The sequence below is a fragment of the Triticum aestivum genome, chromosome 7A (genome assembly GCF_018294505.1).
Source record: "Triticum aestivum cultivar Chinese Spring chromosome 7A, IWGSC CS RefSeq v2.1, whole genome shotgun sequence".
Lineage (NCBI taxonomy): Eukaryota > Viridiplantae > Streptophyta > Magnoliopsida > Poales > Poaceae > Triticum > Triticum aestivum.
Window position 1 is genome coordinate 690738157 of NC_057812.1, and position 17045 is coordinate 690755201.

General features: G+C 46.1%; 1 long non-coding RNA gene and 1 pseudogene across 1 annotated transcript; both read right to left on the bottom strand.

The window, feature by feature from the left end:
• Positions 1-7622: 7622 nt before the first annotated feature.
• Positions 7623-8362, bottom strand: LOC123154810 (uncharacterized). Its single transcript, XR_006477067.1, has 3 exons — positions 8295-8362; positions 8049-8202; positions 7623-7926 (listed from the first exon to the last, which is right to left on the bottom strand). It is a non-coding gene; the product is annotated as an uncharacterized lncRNA (long non-coding RNA).
• Positions 8363-9996: 1634 nt separating this feature from the next.
• LOC123154809 (uncharacterized) lies at positions 9997-11019 on the bottom strand (annotated as a pseudogene).
• Positions 11020-17045: the final 6026 nt, after the last annotated feature.

The window sequence follows — 17045 nt, forward strand, 5'->3', positions numbered from 1 at the left end:
TAGATACTTGGAGGCTTTCTTTATTAGAAATTGGAAATGCTTAACTACCACAAGATTAAAAAATAGAGGCAGCCCGGTGCATATAGCTCCCACTTGCGCAGGCTCCAGGGGTTAACTGGTCTAAATAGTGTTACAAAATTTATACACAATTTCATGAATGGAGAGTGTAGTTAATATGTGCACAAATATGATGCACCACATAATTTAGCCAGGCTTAAATATGAACACGAAAAGGTTGGAAAGGACTTACTAAAAATTATTACACTGCAAAATTCATGGCTGGCAGAACCATGCTTCGGTTTATATAGAGAAATTTAATAGACCAAACATATTTTTTCTCCAAGTTGTTTCTACTTTAAAAAAGTGATAGACACTAACATAGCTCATGTTTATCTTATGTAGAAGGAAGCAGATAAACGCTATGGGCCAATGGCAGCAAAAATTACCAGCACCTAAAAATGTTGAAGCTACATACCACACATTGTACACTATCATACACTCATGGATTATGAGTCCAAGGATGATTAGTCTATAAGTCTCAACCTCAGAACGACTCGTCGACTCGTAAACCTTGCATACACTTGAGAGCTATCACCCTCCATGTGACCCGTGGATATGAAATATGAAAGAGACGAAGGAGATCTTCCTAGGAGACTTAATGAATATGTCTGACTTTGGCTACAACCATTTCTCTGATTTCTTTGCTTTTACCTCATTCACACATGTCATGGCGGCACAACCAGTAATAATTCCCAGATATAAAAACCAATACAGGAAAGAGCTTTATCCTTCTCATGCATGATTCTTCCTGACAAAATAGAAACAAAAGGCAAATCCGTATCTAGTGACAGATAATGCCACATTACAATTAATTATTCTTTAAATGCCAGATGATACATGGTACTACCAACACGTTTACAACATAACAGAAGGTATTGTAAAAAGTCATGTGAAGATTTCCTTTCCCCAATGGTATATGTCAATAGAAAATTGCATAAATGGTCGTTGTGAGGAAATAAAGCCTATGGTACATCTGATCTGGTTACCTTGATCTTCCATCGGACAAGATATCTTCACCATCTCCACCACCTCTCTCACAGCCTTCTCATGCTTTGGTGCAACTGGCCATGCCCAACTTCTCATCATCCTTCCACCAGAATCCTTTCCATCCTTTCCAAGGTGCCTGGCTAAGGAGGCTAAAAATTGCACTCTTAAGCACAAAACATACAACAATATAATTGAACCTAAGAAGCATGATGTCTGCATAACTTACTCTCACCATGTTTGTCAAAACTACCATAATACTACTGTGTAGCCAATCAAAAACCTTGGTTACCTCTTTCCATGATCAGTGAGAAGGTCAATATGTACTCAGATTATTTTTTTCATCACTGCATCATTATGAACCCTTTGTTCTTTGCATGAAGAAAGCTATTGGCTTAAAGAACACTACAATCTGGTGTTGTGTTGTTCAGTCGAAATTGGAAAGTGTTGTGTTTCAGCTCTGTTCATGCATCATTGAATCCAACAAATAACATCAAAGAATCCAACAATCCGAGCAACGTTCATGCATCATTGAATAACATTGAAAATAGGAACCTAGAGGATGGTAGAAGAAGAACAGACCTTACAGTTGCAGGGGCCAGAGTTACTTTGGTAAAATTCAGCCTCCGTGCAGTGCATCTCAGGTTCATAGTCTGCAGTTGTGTAACTTCAGTGTCCAAACTAATGTTATATAATCTGTTAATACGGAGAAATTATAGAAAAGCTCGAAATTTCAGACGGAGGTAAACGAATAAATGGATCTTCAATAGCTATACTAGTTGGTGTGATTCAAACAGATCATAATTGCATATAAAATTGGATTAGGCATTCATTTCAAATCAGTTACAATTCATAAGAACCATGGATGATTGCCAAAGTGATGAATGCCAATCCATGAATGGGCAGACACTAACAACCCAGATCAGAGATTGGTGCAGCCTTCCTTGCTAATTGTATGGTACAGAATTACTGCTTGCTTCAACCAATTCGCGTAGTACAGCTTTGTAAGACATAACCGAAGAACGAAGAATCAGTTTAGGTACGGAAGGTGGATGATTTGCTTCTCCTAATTAGCGTAATACAGATTTCCATATCTTACCCGAAGAAGGAAGAACAGGCTATTTAATCAGGTCCGACCGCATTGAGAATGAAAGGGAAACTTTGAACAGATTCAGAAACCACTTTACTAACTCAAATGAAAGGAAAAAATGCATGATGGGGATGAGGTTCTTGAGCAGAATGGCACATGACAAATACACCACATTGTTTTTATGCATCAAACCTGACACTCACAAGTCACAAAATACCACTGCAGTCATAGTTCTAAAATGTAATAAAACTATGCTTAGAATATATTTTTATGGTAAATCTAACTATGGTGTTCCAGTTGTATCAGTACAATTATATAGCTGGTGAAGCAAATACTATATCTTAAATTTTAAGCTGCAAAATAGAGGGGCTGTTTGGACTCTCTCCACTTTCCAACTCCACGCCGGAGCGGAGCAGGATCTAGTTCTAATTTGAGGAGTGGCTGGAAGGCCGCTCCGCTGGCTCCGGTCCGTGGCGATTTGCCGAACAGGGCCAGAATATCATGATTGCCATGAGATCCGATAATGAAAGGTCAATTATCATAATCTTTTCATATATATGTACTAAGTGGTACTCAAGGTATGGTGTCACTGTGATAGCTCACATAAAATAATTTGATTAAATAGTTGCAAGCTAAAGAAGTTTAGACCATATTAAATAATTCAGTTAAACATTTACATACAAAAGAGTTTCAACCGTTACCACTTAATCTTGTTTTATCGGCAGAGTTGGAACTCCACTCCTAAGTAAACAGAGACAACCGAGTTAAACATCACAAAAATATATCACATCTTATCAATCTTGTGGATCTGAAGTTTTTGAAACCAACTTTGGGACACCAAAACTTGCGTGCTATAAAATCTACAGAAGAAAGTTGAAACAAAGCAACAATAAATGATAGAAGAAAGAGAGGCATCTACCAGAATCGAAGCAGATGGCACGTATTTAATTTTTGGTAGTCCCTGACCAGAAATATTTTGTCCTCGCTTTATAGGTTATCTTCCCTTCGTTTCTGAAAGTTTTTGTAATAAGGAGAAGCTGTGGCTGCCCTGCTCCTGCTATAACCGTCGCCACTCCATTCTCTTCTTTGTAACAAGATGATACGAAAGATATATCACTTAGATTATTTTTGCTCAAAGCAGTTCCCATAATATATCAATGGCGTCAACACTGCTACAGACATGAAGGTCTTAAACTACTACTTTCAGATCTACTGGAGCAAGGAAATCTTGAATAAGATACTTTATTCAGCTTCAGCGGATTTGAGGAGCAAAAATGGTCAATGAACAAAAGCTACAACAGGTGTTTCCCTCCTTTTAAGGGTTACCAGATAACATCAGGCAAATGTCACTGTCCTTTACAAAGCAAGCATGCCTATTTTTTCTGATGAAACTGATATGTATATATCTCTTAAGAAACTGCAGTAGCAGGTACAGATATGAAACATTGGATACCTCAAGAAAAGATGATGTTTCATGGAAGCCATCCGGTGAATCCCAAAACTATAAAGCTTTTAGCCTTCGGTAGAAGTTTTTCATCTTCGCAATAATGTTGACATCTTGCACAACTCCTTCTGAAGCAAAAATAAAAAAAATATGTGCCAAGCACCATAGCTAAGTCTTTATACAAGATATTTTTTTTACAATTCTATGCAGATTCTGCTACCAACAAGCCTATAAACATGTTGATGAATATTGCATCTCTCAACTCAATGTCTAGATTAACAGTTGGAACTGGATTAATCCATAAAAAATCCCCCAAAGAATAACGAATGTTAAAATAGAACCTGACAAAGGGAAGAGTAACAGCTAAGGTAAGGGATTAACATAGCAATGTAATATGGAGAACCATCACCTCAAAATCAGATACCGGGATTCAGAAGTAAGCAAGAAAACGATCACCTCAAATTCAGATACCTGGTTTCAGAAGTAAGCAAGTATTAACAAAGGCATGAATAATGGCAGAGGAGAAATTGTGATCATATGACAATTGTGATAAATCATCACATTTACGGTTCAAATCAAAAAAAAATCCAAATCACTTGATATTGGCTACCAACTCTCAGTTAACATGGCAGCAGCAGCAAACTATGGCAGAGGAGAAATAATGGCCTCCAACATGTTCAGATCATGAAGAGAAAAGACTTTTTTTGCGGGAAGAGAAGAGAAAAGACTGCCTGAGCATGGCCCGAATAGAGAGAGGGAAGGGAAGGGCCTTCCATAGCGAGCCATGGCCTGCACGCCCGCCATGGTGCTCCTCCGTCACACCCGCAGCCTGCAGAAACCAACCACACGGATCAAATCAAAAAATCCAGAAGAAGAAGATGAGCTGAGGGGAGGGGAGGCGAGGGGAGGAGCATGGAGGGCGTCAGTACCTTTGATGTCTACGTGCTGCAACCCTTCACCGACGTCAATGTCCACCACATCAGCAAGCACCAAGAGAAGGCCGCTGCCTCCGCGGTCGTCGCCCCATCCCCATCCATCCATGGGTGGGTGTTGGTCTAGAGTTTCATCCCCATCCATCCATTGGTTGGGCCGGACTATTTTTCGTTGACACGGATGATATCTTAAATAAAACTTCCTAGACTATTACCTCAAATACAAGCTCCTTTCGTTCATATTTGTGGAGCACTTCTCAAAAGATACCAAAATCTGAAAGTAACTAAATCACAGTATTTAACCTATTTTATCTTCTTGGCAAATGAAAGTATAGCTATAGCTTTGTATCAAAAGTGACAGAAGAATTCAACAGCAGTACATTAACTGAGACCTCGGGTATGGGAGTGTTTCTGTCCAAGTACACACACACACAGAGAGAGAGAGAGAGAGATATCTTGGGAGAATATTGCCTTGAGGCAAGCAGATAACAAATTATAATTTTGACAAGCATGTTGGTTGATATTTAAACAGGGTAATAAATAAACCAAGATGTGAGACTATTCTATGGTGTACCTAATCAAAAATAAAATCCTTTGTGATTCAGTTGTATATATGTAACTGTAGAAAAAATATTGACATCCGCAAGAGATTAAAAAAAGCACCATGTCATACCTACACATTAGTACAAGAGATGAAAAGGAAACCTATAAACTAAGAAGATTTCCACAATAAACAGAAGAAGCTACTACTGTGCATTATATCCCACAATTAATTTATGATGCTAGCGAAGCTGTACAGGAGCCCAAAAGGAAACCTATAGTATTAAGGGCATCTCTAGCCGTTGGCCCCCCAGGAGGGCCAAAAAATCGCCCCTGGGGGCGCACCGGCGCTAAACCGCGCACGGGGGGCGTGATGCCCCCCAGTCGCGCCCCCCCACGGGTTTTTTAAATGTTTAAATTCGACGCAAACACAACGCAAACACGTTCGAGTTCGTTCAAATTTAAACATATTTTACAAAAAAGGAAAAACTATCGCGGGCTACCACCGCCGTCTCCCTCGCCGCCCGCCTCGCCGCCCGCCCACGCGGTTCTACATGCCGAGGAGGCTGTAGAACCGCGTGTAGTCACCGCCGTCGTCGTCGTCGCCGCCCCCGCCGATGCCTCCGTCGTCCCTGCTGCATCCCTCCCCCGGTTGGCGCGGCGGGTTGGACGGTCCGGGGGCGGCGTCGTCGTCGTCGCTGTCGAGGACCACGACGCCGTGCTCGTCCTCGCGCCCACGCTTGCGGGCGGCGATCTCCTCCAGGGCCCGGCGCTGCCGGACCATCTCGTCGCGGAGGTAATCGTCCCGCGCCCACCGCAGGGCGTCCTCATCGGAGAAGCCACGCCGGGCTATCTCCTCGTACTCCGCGGGAAGGCCGGGCTCCGGCTTGGGCTCGACGAGGACGAAGCGGCCGGTGGGGGAGGCGTTGTCGCCGATACGGACGCCGGAGCTGCGGGTGCGCGCGCTGACAGGCGTGCCCTGGGGCTCCGGCTTGACGGGGCGGAGGTGGAGGCAGGGGGAGCCGCCGGACGAGGAGGAGGACCCCCCGGTCTCCATGCGCCTCGGGGTCCAGGAGCTTCCCCGGTGGCGTGGGAAGGATGGGGGAGCGGGGTACTCGAGGCGCGGCGTGTTGCCGCCCTTGATGTACTCGAGGACGGCCTCCAACATGCGCCCGGGCACGCCCCACCACCGACGTTGGCCGACGGCGTTGAGCCTGCCGGAGGGCTCGACGCCGTTGGTGGCCTTGAGCTGCTCGGCGTGACGGCGGCGGAAATAAGGCTCCCAGAGCGGGCTGTCGGGGACATACTGTGGCCCCTCCCTCACCGCACGCAGCAGGGACGAGCGGATGCTTGCGATCTCCGCACGCCGCGCCGCGCCGGTGGGTACCGGGGGCACCGGCACGCTGCCGGCGCTGATCCTCCACGCCCCGGGCACCCGCATGTCTGGCAGGACCGGGTACTCGGCCTCGAAAAGGAGGCGAGCCTCGTTCTCGTGTAGATGGTGGCGGCCGAAGCCGTTCGCCGCCGCGCCGTCGCCTGGGAAGCACTCGGCCATGGGTGTGATGAACTGGAGACAGCGAGAGAGAGGAGAGGGAGGAACGACGACGGCGAGAGAGTGCGAGTCGCCGAGTGCGCTGGGGCGCGTCTTATATAGGCCGAGGCGCCGCCCGTGCGCTAGCCGCCGTGAGTACGCGTGGCGGGCGAGGGAGGGCGAGGGACGCGCGTCATCCGGTCTTCACTGCGCCGCCCGTGAGGCATCAATGGCGCAGGCTGACCGGCGCGACAGCGCGGCAGCTTTGGCATTGATTCGCCGCGGGAAACAAGGTCATGAGGACGACGAAGGGGCGAGAAGAGAGCCGTGTCGCTGACGCAGCGGGCCCGCGGCTGTTTCGCACCAAAACAGTTCACCCGGGCGCCCCCGGGCGCGCCGGGTTCGGCCTGAGTCCGCTGGCGCTGTTTTCGGTCCAAGCCCGCGAAAATCGGGCTCCTGGGGGCGCGACTGGGCCGATTTTTCGGCGCCGGCGCAAAAAAAACACCTGGGGTGCCCTAAGTGCAGACTTCATCTGAATAGCCTTGCTTGTTCGCTGTTCCTAGTTATTGTGCAGACTTTAATCCTAATTTAACCGACCTCATCCGGATCTCGAATCAAATGTAGCACAGCTCAAAGAGCCGCAAATCTAAAAATATACTAAAGAGTCGCAGCTTTCTTTGCTTCAGCCTTCCGCCCTAAAATATCAAGCGCCCATTGCCCTGAACATTAGTACAAGAGACGACTTTGAATATATCTTCCACCCTAAAGATATATTCAGTGTTCTGCTTGCTTCAAGCTCTAAAAACAACACGGACGCCACAACACATGATAGTGAGCAGTGGCGAATTTACTAGGGGGGCTTTAACAGGCTTAAGCCCCCCCTCCAGCTTTGCAAAATTAGTTTTTACTACTAGTTTAAAGGCCCAATTCAGCTATTTGTGAGCCCAACACAACATATATTCGCATGAAATAGGCATCCAACCCACCCTCCATTTTCTCTGTAGATTTGCCACTGATAGTGAGGATTTACTGAACCACACGTGCATTACCACATCATCATTTATCTAAAATATGATGGCCACATATAGTTTAGTAGTACATCATAGAGAAAAGCATACATGTATTTTAGAGCTGGAAGGAATCACAGAAGCATGAGCATTGCTCGTAGACTATAAATCCAAAGCCACAAAAAATCTCAAGAACTAAATGAAGTTGGTCTGACATAGCTTCTAGCTGAGTAGCCAAGGTCTAGGATCTGAACCTCGGGCTGGTGACAACGGCAGAATCCAAGTCATTCCAATGGCACAATGGATCTGAATCAATGAACGACGATGACGATGGATCCCTACATCACAATGAACAGATGCAGATGTTTTAGTCAGGACTGGGGTGCATCAAGAACTTAGGAATTTGAGCAAATGTGGGTTGATGGAGATGTGTGAGGAAGCATGTATAACTGGTTACTACCTTGTAGAACTTGTGCTAGGATCTAGACAACACCGGCTTCTGAAGGTCTTCAGGGTGCTGAGCTGCCGGCCAGGATTTTCAGCCTCTCTGTGTAGGGCACGTTGTTGTCCCCCGGGAACCCCTTGACCTTCTTCGTTTCCTCATTCATCACACTCTGCATAACCATGAACTCATCAGAAATTTGTTCAGGCGTACTCAAAATGGGTTATATTATGATGCCATGGAAATGCAATTAATTTGGCTTACCTTGATGCTGTCCTTGAGCCGAAGAGAAATCTCCTTGTCGAAGCTGTTGAATATCTTCAAATACAGGACCGGACTGTTGGAAATATGCCCTAGAGGCAATAATAAAAGTATTATTATTATATTTCCTTGTTCATGATAATTGTCTTTTATTCATGCTATAACTGTATTATCCGGAAATCGTAATACACATGTGAATACATAGACCACAATATGTCCCTAGTGAGCCTCTAGTTGACTAGCTCGTTGTGATCAACAGATAGTCATGGTTTCCTGGCTGTGGACATTGGATGTCGTTGATAACGGGATCACATCATTAGGAGAATGATGTGATGGACAAGACCCAATCCTAAGACTAGCACAAAAGATCGTGTAGTTCATTTGCTAGAGCTTTGCCAATGTCAAGTATCTCTTCCTTCGACCATGAGAGCGTGTAACTCCTGGATACCGTAGGAGTGCTTTGGGTGTATCAAACGTCACAACGTAACTGGGTGACTATAAAGGTGCACTACAGGTATCTCTGAAAGTATCTATTGTTTTATGCGGATCGAGACTGGGATTTGTCACTCCGTGTAAACGGAGAGGTATCTCTGGGCCCACTCGGTAGGACATCATCATATGCGCAATGTGACCAAGGAGTTGATCACGGGATGATGTGTTACGGAACGAGTAAAGTGACTTGCCGGTAACGAGATTGAACAAGGTATTGGATACCGACGATCGAATCTCGGGCAAGTAACATACCGATAGACAAAGGGAATTGAATACGGGATTGATTAAGTCCTTGACATCGTGGTTCATCCGATGAGATCATCGTGGAACATGTGGGAGCCATCATGGGTATCCAGATCCCGCTGTTGGTTATTGACCGGAGAACGTCTCGGTCATGTCTACATGTCTCCCGAACCCGTAGGGTCTACACACTTAAGGTTCGATGACGCTAGGGTTATAAAGGAAGTTTGTATGTGGTTATCGAATGTTGTTCGGAGTCCCGGATGAGATCCCGGACGTCACGAGGAGTTCCGGAATGGTCCGGAGGTAAAGATTTATATATGGGAAATCCTATTTTGGCCACCGGAAAATGTTCGGGATTTTTCGGTATTGTACCGGGAAGGTTCTAGAAGGTTCCGGAGTGGGGCCCACCTGCATGGGGGGACCCAAATGGACGTGGGTAGTGGGGGCAAGGCCCCACACCCCTGGTCAAGGCGCACCAAGATCCCCCCTTAGAAGGAATAAGATCATATCCCGAAGGGATAAGACCAAGATCCCTAAAAAGGGGGGATAACAATCGGTGGGGAAGGAAATAATGAGATTTCTTTCCTCCCACCTTGGCCAACGCCCCAATGGACTTGGAGGGCAAGAAACCAGCCCCTCCACCCCTATATATAGTGGGGAGGCGCATGGGAGCTACACACGAAGTTCTGGCACAGCCCTACCTCTCTTCCTACTCCTCCTCTCCCATGGTGCTTGGCGAAGCCCTGCTGGATTGCCACGCTCCTCCACCACCACCACGCCGTTGTGCTGCTGTTGGATGGATTCTTCCTCAACCTCTCCCTCTCTCCTTGCTGGATCAAGGCGTGGGAGACGTCACCGGGCTGTACGTGTGTTGAACGCGGAGGTGCCGTCCGTTCGGCACTAGGATCATCGGTGATTTGAATCACGACGAGTACGACTCCATCAACCCCGTTCACTTGAACGCTTCCGCTTAGCGATCTACAAGGGTATGTAGATGCACTCTCTTTCTACTCGTTGCTGGTCTCTCCATAGATAGATCTTGGTGACACGTAGGAAAATTTTGAATTTTTGCTACGTTCCCCAACAGCTTACACCGTCGCTGTCGTTCTCATCGAACATGGTAGTGGGATAGGTAGGCAACTGTACAGATCATTTAATAACCTCTTAAGCTCAGAGTAACAAATCATTTTTCTCAAAAAAATGTACTAAGCAATCAACACTACTTGGTTAAGTAGGTGAAGAAACATGAGAAAATTACCTGAACGCTCACAATGAGAAGCGAATGGAAGGAGTCATGGGGATTCAGCGACGGGAGCGCAATGTGGCACACCTTCCTTGCGCGGGCAAACATGTCTGCTTCAATCGGGGTGTAGGGGGAGTAGTTTGGGGCTAGGGATTTCCTGTTGTCTCTGCAATCAATTTCGAAAGATTCAGTCAGGCATCCTGATAGAAGAAATACACAGTGGATGAATGAATATCAGGAGTCTCAGTAACATTGCTTCTTACTTGAAGAAGCCTTCCCCCCTCTGACTCTGAACACCGACGGCTCGAGGACCGACCAGCAGCCTTCCGACGGTTTCTCGTCGGTCGAATACGGCAGCCTCAGGCCCGCTCTCGGCGGGTACAGGTACTTCGCCGAGCCAGCTGAATTTATCGTCAGTTTTGTCAGCAAAGCATAAACGAAATGCTGATGAACAATTTAAATGGTACTGCTGGATAAGTAGATGAAAGTGCTTTTGTTGACTCACTCATTTCGGTCATTTCATCGCCCTCGTACGATCTCCTCCGGAAGGAGAGCCTGACGATGACCGATTTCTTCCTCGGGTGGTGCGGGGAACCTAGTGACCGACATCCTATGGACCTTGTAGCTCGGGACCAAGCCCGGGAAAGGCCGAGGCGAGCACGACGCCGCGGTCTGCCGTTCTTTCAGGCTACCAACAACAACAGGAGCATCAGCATCCGGATCTTCGCTTTTCACCGAGGGTCGGAGGAGTCACCCTGGCATGCCTCTGCGTCCACCAAGCACATCGCGTCCTTGCACGGCAACGCGTTTGTACCGCCAGCGACGTCTTCCGGGAGACGGGGAGAGGATCTGGATTTACACGGATGGGGAGCATCTGATGCTGAGTACACTGTGAGCCTGAAACTGCACTGCAGGGCATGAGAAACCGGGCGAGCAGAATACCTCCACTGACGCCGGAGTAATCGTTGTCGTCCTTGGAGCCGGCCGAGTCTCCCAACATGCTGAAGGAGTCGTACCACGCCTCATCGCAGATCACTGCAAAAACAAAATAAAAATCAGGGGTCTAGTCGAGCAGGTCGGCGCCGGCCGAAGAAAATGAGGCAAACAAACAGCAGCGGCATCTCCAGCTAAATCAAAGGAGAAATCCCTACTACCTGGTGGCTGGTGCTTGATGGATGCAAAACTGGGTGGATGGATCTCGCAGCTGGCGGACGGCCATCCTTCAACCTGGCTCGGCTTGTGAGGATGGCGGCGACGATTGTCAGCCCGCGTGGCCTAGGCTAGGGGTGAAAACAGTGTCACGACGCACAAGGACAGTGAGGCACGGGCGCTCTGGTTGGGGTTCGACAGTGTTGAGCAGCCTGGATCTGAGAGAGATGGTGCCACAGAGAGGAGATGAGTGATAACGGCGCCCAACCATGGCCTGGGGCAAGGCCTTGACCGGCGTGCGTGGGCTGGCGGCGGCGCATGCAAAGCAGGCGCGCGGCACCTGGAGGGCTGCTGCCGTCGCGGAGGAGCAGCTGTAGGCGAGGACCGGAGGAGGTGGTGAATGGGGTGCGGAGAGGCCGGCGGCGGACACGTCTCGGCGCAGCGTGCATCCTGCTGTCCCTCGTCTCTTCCCTTGTGCGGCGGCTAGGGTTTGCGGAGGGAGAGCAGCCTCGTTTGTGCGAGGGGGCTTCACTCCCTGGTTCGTGTGATGGGTTGTCGGTCGTTTTTTTTTTCTTAGGTGCGAGGGGACCGAAAAAAATCTACGACGGTTAACCTACGAAAAAAAACCGGACGAAAGTGGTGGGACAAAAATTGACCGGCGAAGACTACCAACTACTCCATTAGAAATAGAGATTAGGCACTGATAAGCACAGGAGCGAGCGAACCAGGCCGGCCCATTAAGCTGTTTTGTGTTTTCCTTCATACCCCATGTGGATTCTCAAAAAAAAAAGGTGAACCCCATGCAACACGGCAACCCCTATTCGCCATTTCAGGCGCCCGTTTCTATTATTTTCGCAAACGGGCGCTCACACACGTGTCACTTTGGGCCGGCCTAGTTTGCCTTCCTTTTTTCTGTTAAAGTTTCAAAAAATGGGTCCAAACACACAACCTCTTCCTTCGAAGAGACTGCAGTAACCACTAGACCATCGCAATCCTTTTTAATTCGTTCTTCTTTTCTTCCTTTTTATTCTCTTTGTTTTCAGTTTCTATAAGCCCCAGTTTCGGGAAGCTTCCCAAACCGGGTTTTTCCGGTTCACTACTCAGGTTTCGAACTGTTTTATTCGGTTTTTCCTTTTTCTTAAATGCGTGGATTTTTTTTCAAATTTGATGAACTTCTTCAAATTTTGATAAACTTTTTTCGAATTTGAATAAAAAAATTCAAAATTGATGAACTTTTTTCGAAATCGATGGACTCTTTTAAAAATCAATGAAAATTTTCCAATTTTGTGAACTATTTTCAAATTGATGAAAAAATTATATCTAGTTTCAAAAAGTCAACGGTCAAGTGGTTTGACTAATCAACAACTGACTTGGCTATACAGACCTAGCGAAGGAACATGGGTTGCGATCGGGCGAAAGCAATGAATGAACGAACACGTTTGTTGGGTCGGCCCAAGAGGGGTTTTGCATGAGGGTCGGCGTGTTCCGCGGCGCCGCCAACGTTGTGTAGGAGCTCCCATGCAACACTATGGGCAATCTGCCACTCTGGCCGCAAAGCTCTTTACGAACAGAGTTTTCAAAGCCCCCATGCAACACACAGTTTTGTGTGGAGTTACATCAGAGAGCTTGCTGATTGTAAACCTACTAGAGTGCAGACGGCCTCAACCACTAGACAGCCACCCCAAAGATGGATCCCTCCAGCGGCCGGCGTTGCTAAAAATCGAGTTGATGGTGTAGTCTCGAGGAGTTCAAACGAAGGCTCTTTCTGTTTGCATAGACTCAACGGATATGTTTCTTGGTCCTCCAGTTATTTAAAACACAGGCATCACAGATGCGACCACCCTACAGGCACTTGCATGTGGGGAGGCTTTAGATATAGCACAACACTTACTATTATCACATGTGGAGGTGGCCTCAGATTGCCAGGGAGTGATTCATGATATTGGGAGAGACATTGTAGGAACATATGCAAGCATCATTAAGGAAACCAGATCTACTGCCGTTGAGTCTTAGAATTGTACCTTCATCTTTGAAGGACGTACTACAAATGTCAAGGCACATAGCCTTACTAAATATACTTTTGGTTTTGATCTTGGACGCCATTTGTATCCGTATGAACATTGTTGAATGAATAAATCGAGTTTAGGTGCAAAAAAAAGGTGACCATGTAGTGACGGAAAACACCGTAGTGCACAGAAATAATGTAGCACGCGATTTTTTCGTCCACTTTTGGAAAAATAATGTAAAATTCTAAACACTATTTGAAAACATAGAAAATCAAAAAAATTGAACATTCCATGAAATCATGAACATTTTTTTTTCAAAAATACAGGCATTTTTAAAAAAAATTGTGAACAAATTTTCAAAACATTAACATTTTTTGAAATTCTGAGAAAATCTTGAAAACATGAACATACATTCAAAACATTTTTTAGAAAATGTGAACAACTTCTGGAAATGCAAACATTTTTTAAAAGCATACAAGTTTTAAAACGTGATCATTTTTTTGGGTAACTGAATATTTTTCGAAAACAAGTACATTTTTTGGGAAACGTGGCCAACTTATGAAAACATGAACATTTTTTAAAAATAAAATAAGTTTTGAAATTCTGAACAGTTTTTTTAAGATATTGAAATTTATAGATTTTTTACTAGAAAAATAAAAAACGAGAAGAAAGCCAAAAAATATAAAAACAACAATGAAATAAAAACAGGCTGGAACACTCTGGAACGCTCCCAGAAGTGGAAGCTCTTCCTGGCGCTAAATGGCCGGCCCACGTACTAGTTTGGTGGCTCCCTTTGTGCGAATCAACGACAATTCGCCGCAGCGAGCGGCAAATAGGAATTTTATGAGCATGGGCGACAAAAAGGATTGGTCATATCGGTACGCCTGGGCAGCCTAAGCCCAAAGTCTTGAAAATTATATTTTAAAAATTGGAAAATGTTGTTGTTTGTATTTTTTAGCTATACTCGGGCTTCGAGTTCAAAGTGCCTAGGTAACATGTTGATGACAAAGGAGAGGTGACCGGTGGACAAGGATATGGGGCACTTGTGACGGACAAATGAAGTGGGGCCCTCGAAGGAGGGATGCTTGCGTCTGCTACAATAGAGATGATGCGGCAAGATAACATGGTAGATGAGGCGATGTCGGTGATGAGTAGAGGAGGAAGCGGCATGGTCGACAAATTGGAGTAATGGGCCTGTGTGGTTGAAGTAGTGTGGTCAAGACCAAGTGAGGAAAACACAATGGGGAGATTACATGTGATTCAGGGGTGCAGATTTCCATATTGGGTTGAGGTGATCCTAGTTGTTCGCAGAAACGGGCCTATAACTGATTTTCCCAATTTGGTTGTCATCCAAACTGTTGGAACTTGTTCGACTTGATTCCAATCATCAACGGAACATTCAATCATTGTGTAATAAAAGAACAAACTAGAAATAACAATGAATACACATTATGAACCTCATCAAAAGGCAGGTATGTGCAATGCCATTGAGAAAGAGAGTTGACCTAGTTAATAAAAAAACTAGACCCAACAAGTGTGCAAAACACGCGCGCGCGCACATACACTTTTTTGGAAAAGTATAGGTTGAAACCCACAACCCCCCCTCCCCCCCCCCCCCACACACACACTACCCATTGAGCTATGTCATTGGGGGCGGGGACAATATCGTCTCTAACAGTTCTGATCTCCCTAGCCTTGGAAATACTCTTGCAACAAGACATGCGTGGTGGTCGGTCTTCCAAGAGAATTTCCAATCTATCATTGATCTCCCAACTAAGCATCACTAGTTCAACATTGGTGAGCCCACGTGAGGCACACCTACGCCTTTGGAGTCAATGCTTAGCAAGGCACAATTACTTTGAAATATACGGAAGGCTCATAATTATCTTCTCTTCATCAAAAAAAGGTTTGGTCTCCCTTGCAGGTTCACTATGTTATGAAAGATCTCCTAGATTGTAGGTCTTTTATCATTTGTGGATGCAGCTTACAAGTTACAACTCTCTAACATTTGATATGTGCCTTCTATTTTGCAAGCTAAAGCTACAGGATTACATGTTGCGACTCTAGCTGTGAATGCTCTAGATGAAAGAACGTATCCCACATACTGTAAACCTTTGGCCAATGTTGCAAAAGCAAGGAATCTCCTTGCAGCATTGGAACGTGAGGCTCTTTCGGGCGAATTTCTTCAATGCATCTTCTACTACGCGTAATTACAAATTAGCCCACATTCATAGAAAGTAAAACATTGTATCTCGTCCTCTTGCTATGAATGCTTTTTGAAAATCAGTCGTTTCCTGGTTGCGACTGCCTTTGCAACAAACATGCTTCAAACTATAAGCCAGAGTTGACTCTTGAGGCTGTCATATGTACTTTGTATGGGATATTAGCCTAACGAAGTATACCTCTTTTAGACGACTTCAGTTTTTCAATTTATTTTTCCTCGACCACCTTCAACGCGAGGGGCTTCTTGTATGTTTGTAGATATGAATCCAGCCTCTCCCTCGCATCCGCGAGGACTTTCCATTTATTATTTGTCGACTACTCCCTAGAAGCACCCAACAACCCATGCTCAGCGCCCTTGGTCGCTGGGATGTTGCGTTCTTTGTTGTTCTTATCGAAACAACCGACACACCTCTTAGCGTGATATGTAGTGGCCTCTTCCACGTGCGAGGCCGACTCTATCTAGAGCAAAGAGTCGTCCTCGTTGTGCAAATAAACTTATCGATAAACTCCACTGGACCCTATAACATGGCTCCGTAGCACTATCGTACACCCTTATCATCTTTACCCTCCTTACTATTGGTGCAAGGCACACCAATTTTTTCAACAATGCATGTGACGTCAAAGCACCACTCTCCTCGAAAGCGAATATGGCCTCAAGCAAGTATGCTCGATTGTGATAGACGAAACATGCACTAGAAACAACCCTCATAGCTCAAGCATGATCTGCACCTCCAGAGTCTCAACCATAATGTTGGCCCTACATAGGGCAATGTGGGAAGCGACGACGAACTAGTATGAGCACACGGATATTATGAGTGTCAAAAAACTCTTCGCTAAGACTCGGATCATGATTGTTGTTTCTTAGTCTTGTTGACAAGTTTTTTTTATAAGGAGGTAATATTAAAAAACATCCAAATTACTAGTTTTTTTATAAGGAGGTAATATTAAAAAACATCCAAATTACTTCCAACCTCAACAGTTGTTGGTCACTGATGTCTCCGTTCTTTTGTCTCCCCACTTTCTCTCTACGAGACTCCGATGTCAAAATCCCACATAGTCGTGCTTCGCTGACAAAATTTTCTTTGGTGGTGGGAACACTGACGAGTGATGTCAACGTGCTCCGTGCGACGCCACGCCATCCCAGGCGCAAACCGCCACGACGGCCGACGGCCCGCCCACCGCCGGCGACGACTTTACGCCACCGTACGTCGCCGCCAACGCCGGCGTTACTGGTCAGGTTAAAAAGTCAAAGCGAGGTCAGATCAGCGTTGCTTTACGCTACCAACCCGTTCGCTCACCGGAGACGCTACCCGCTCCCACCGCCAGGCGGGCCCCGCGCGTCATCCTCCCCACCCACCTTCTCCCCCGCCGCGCCGGTATATTTAACCCCCGCGCCCA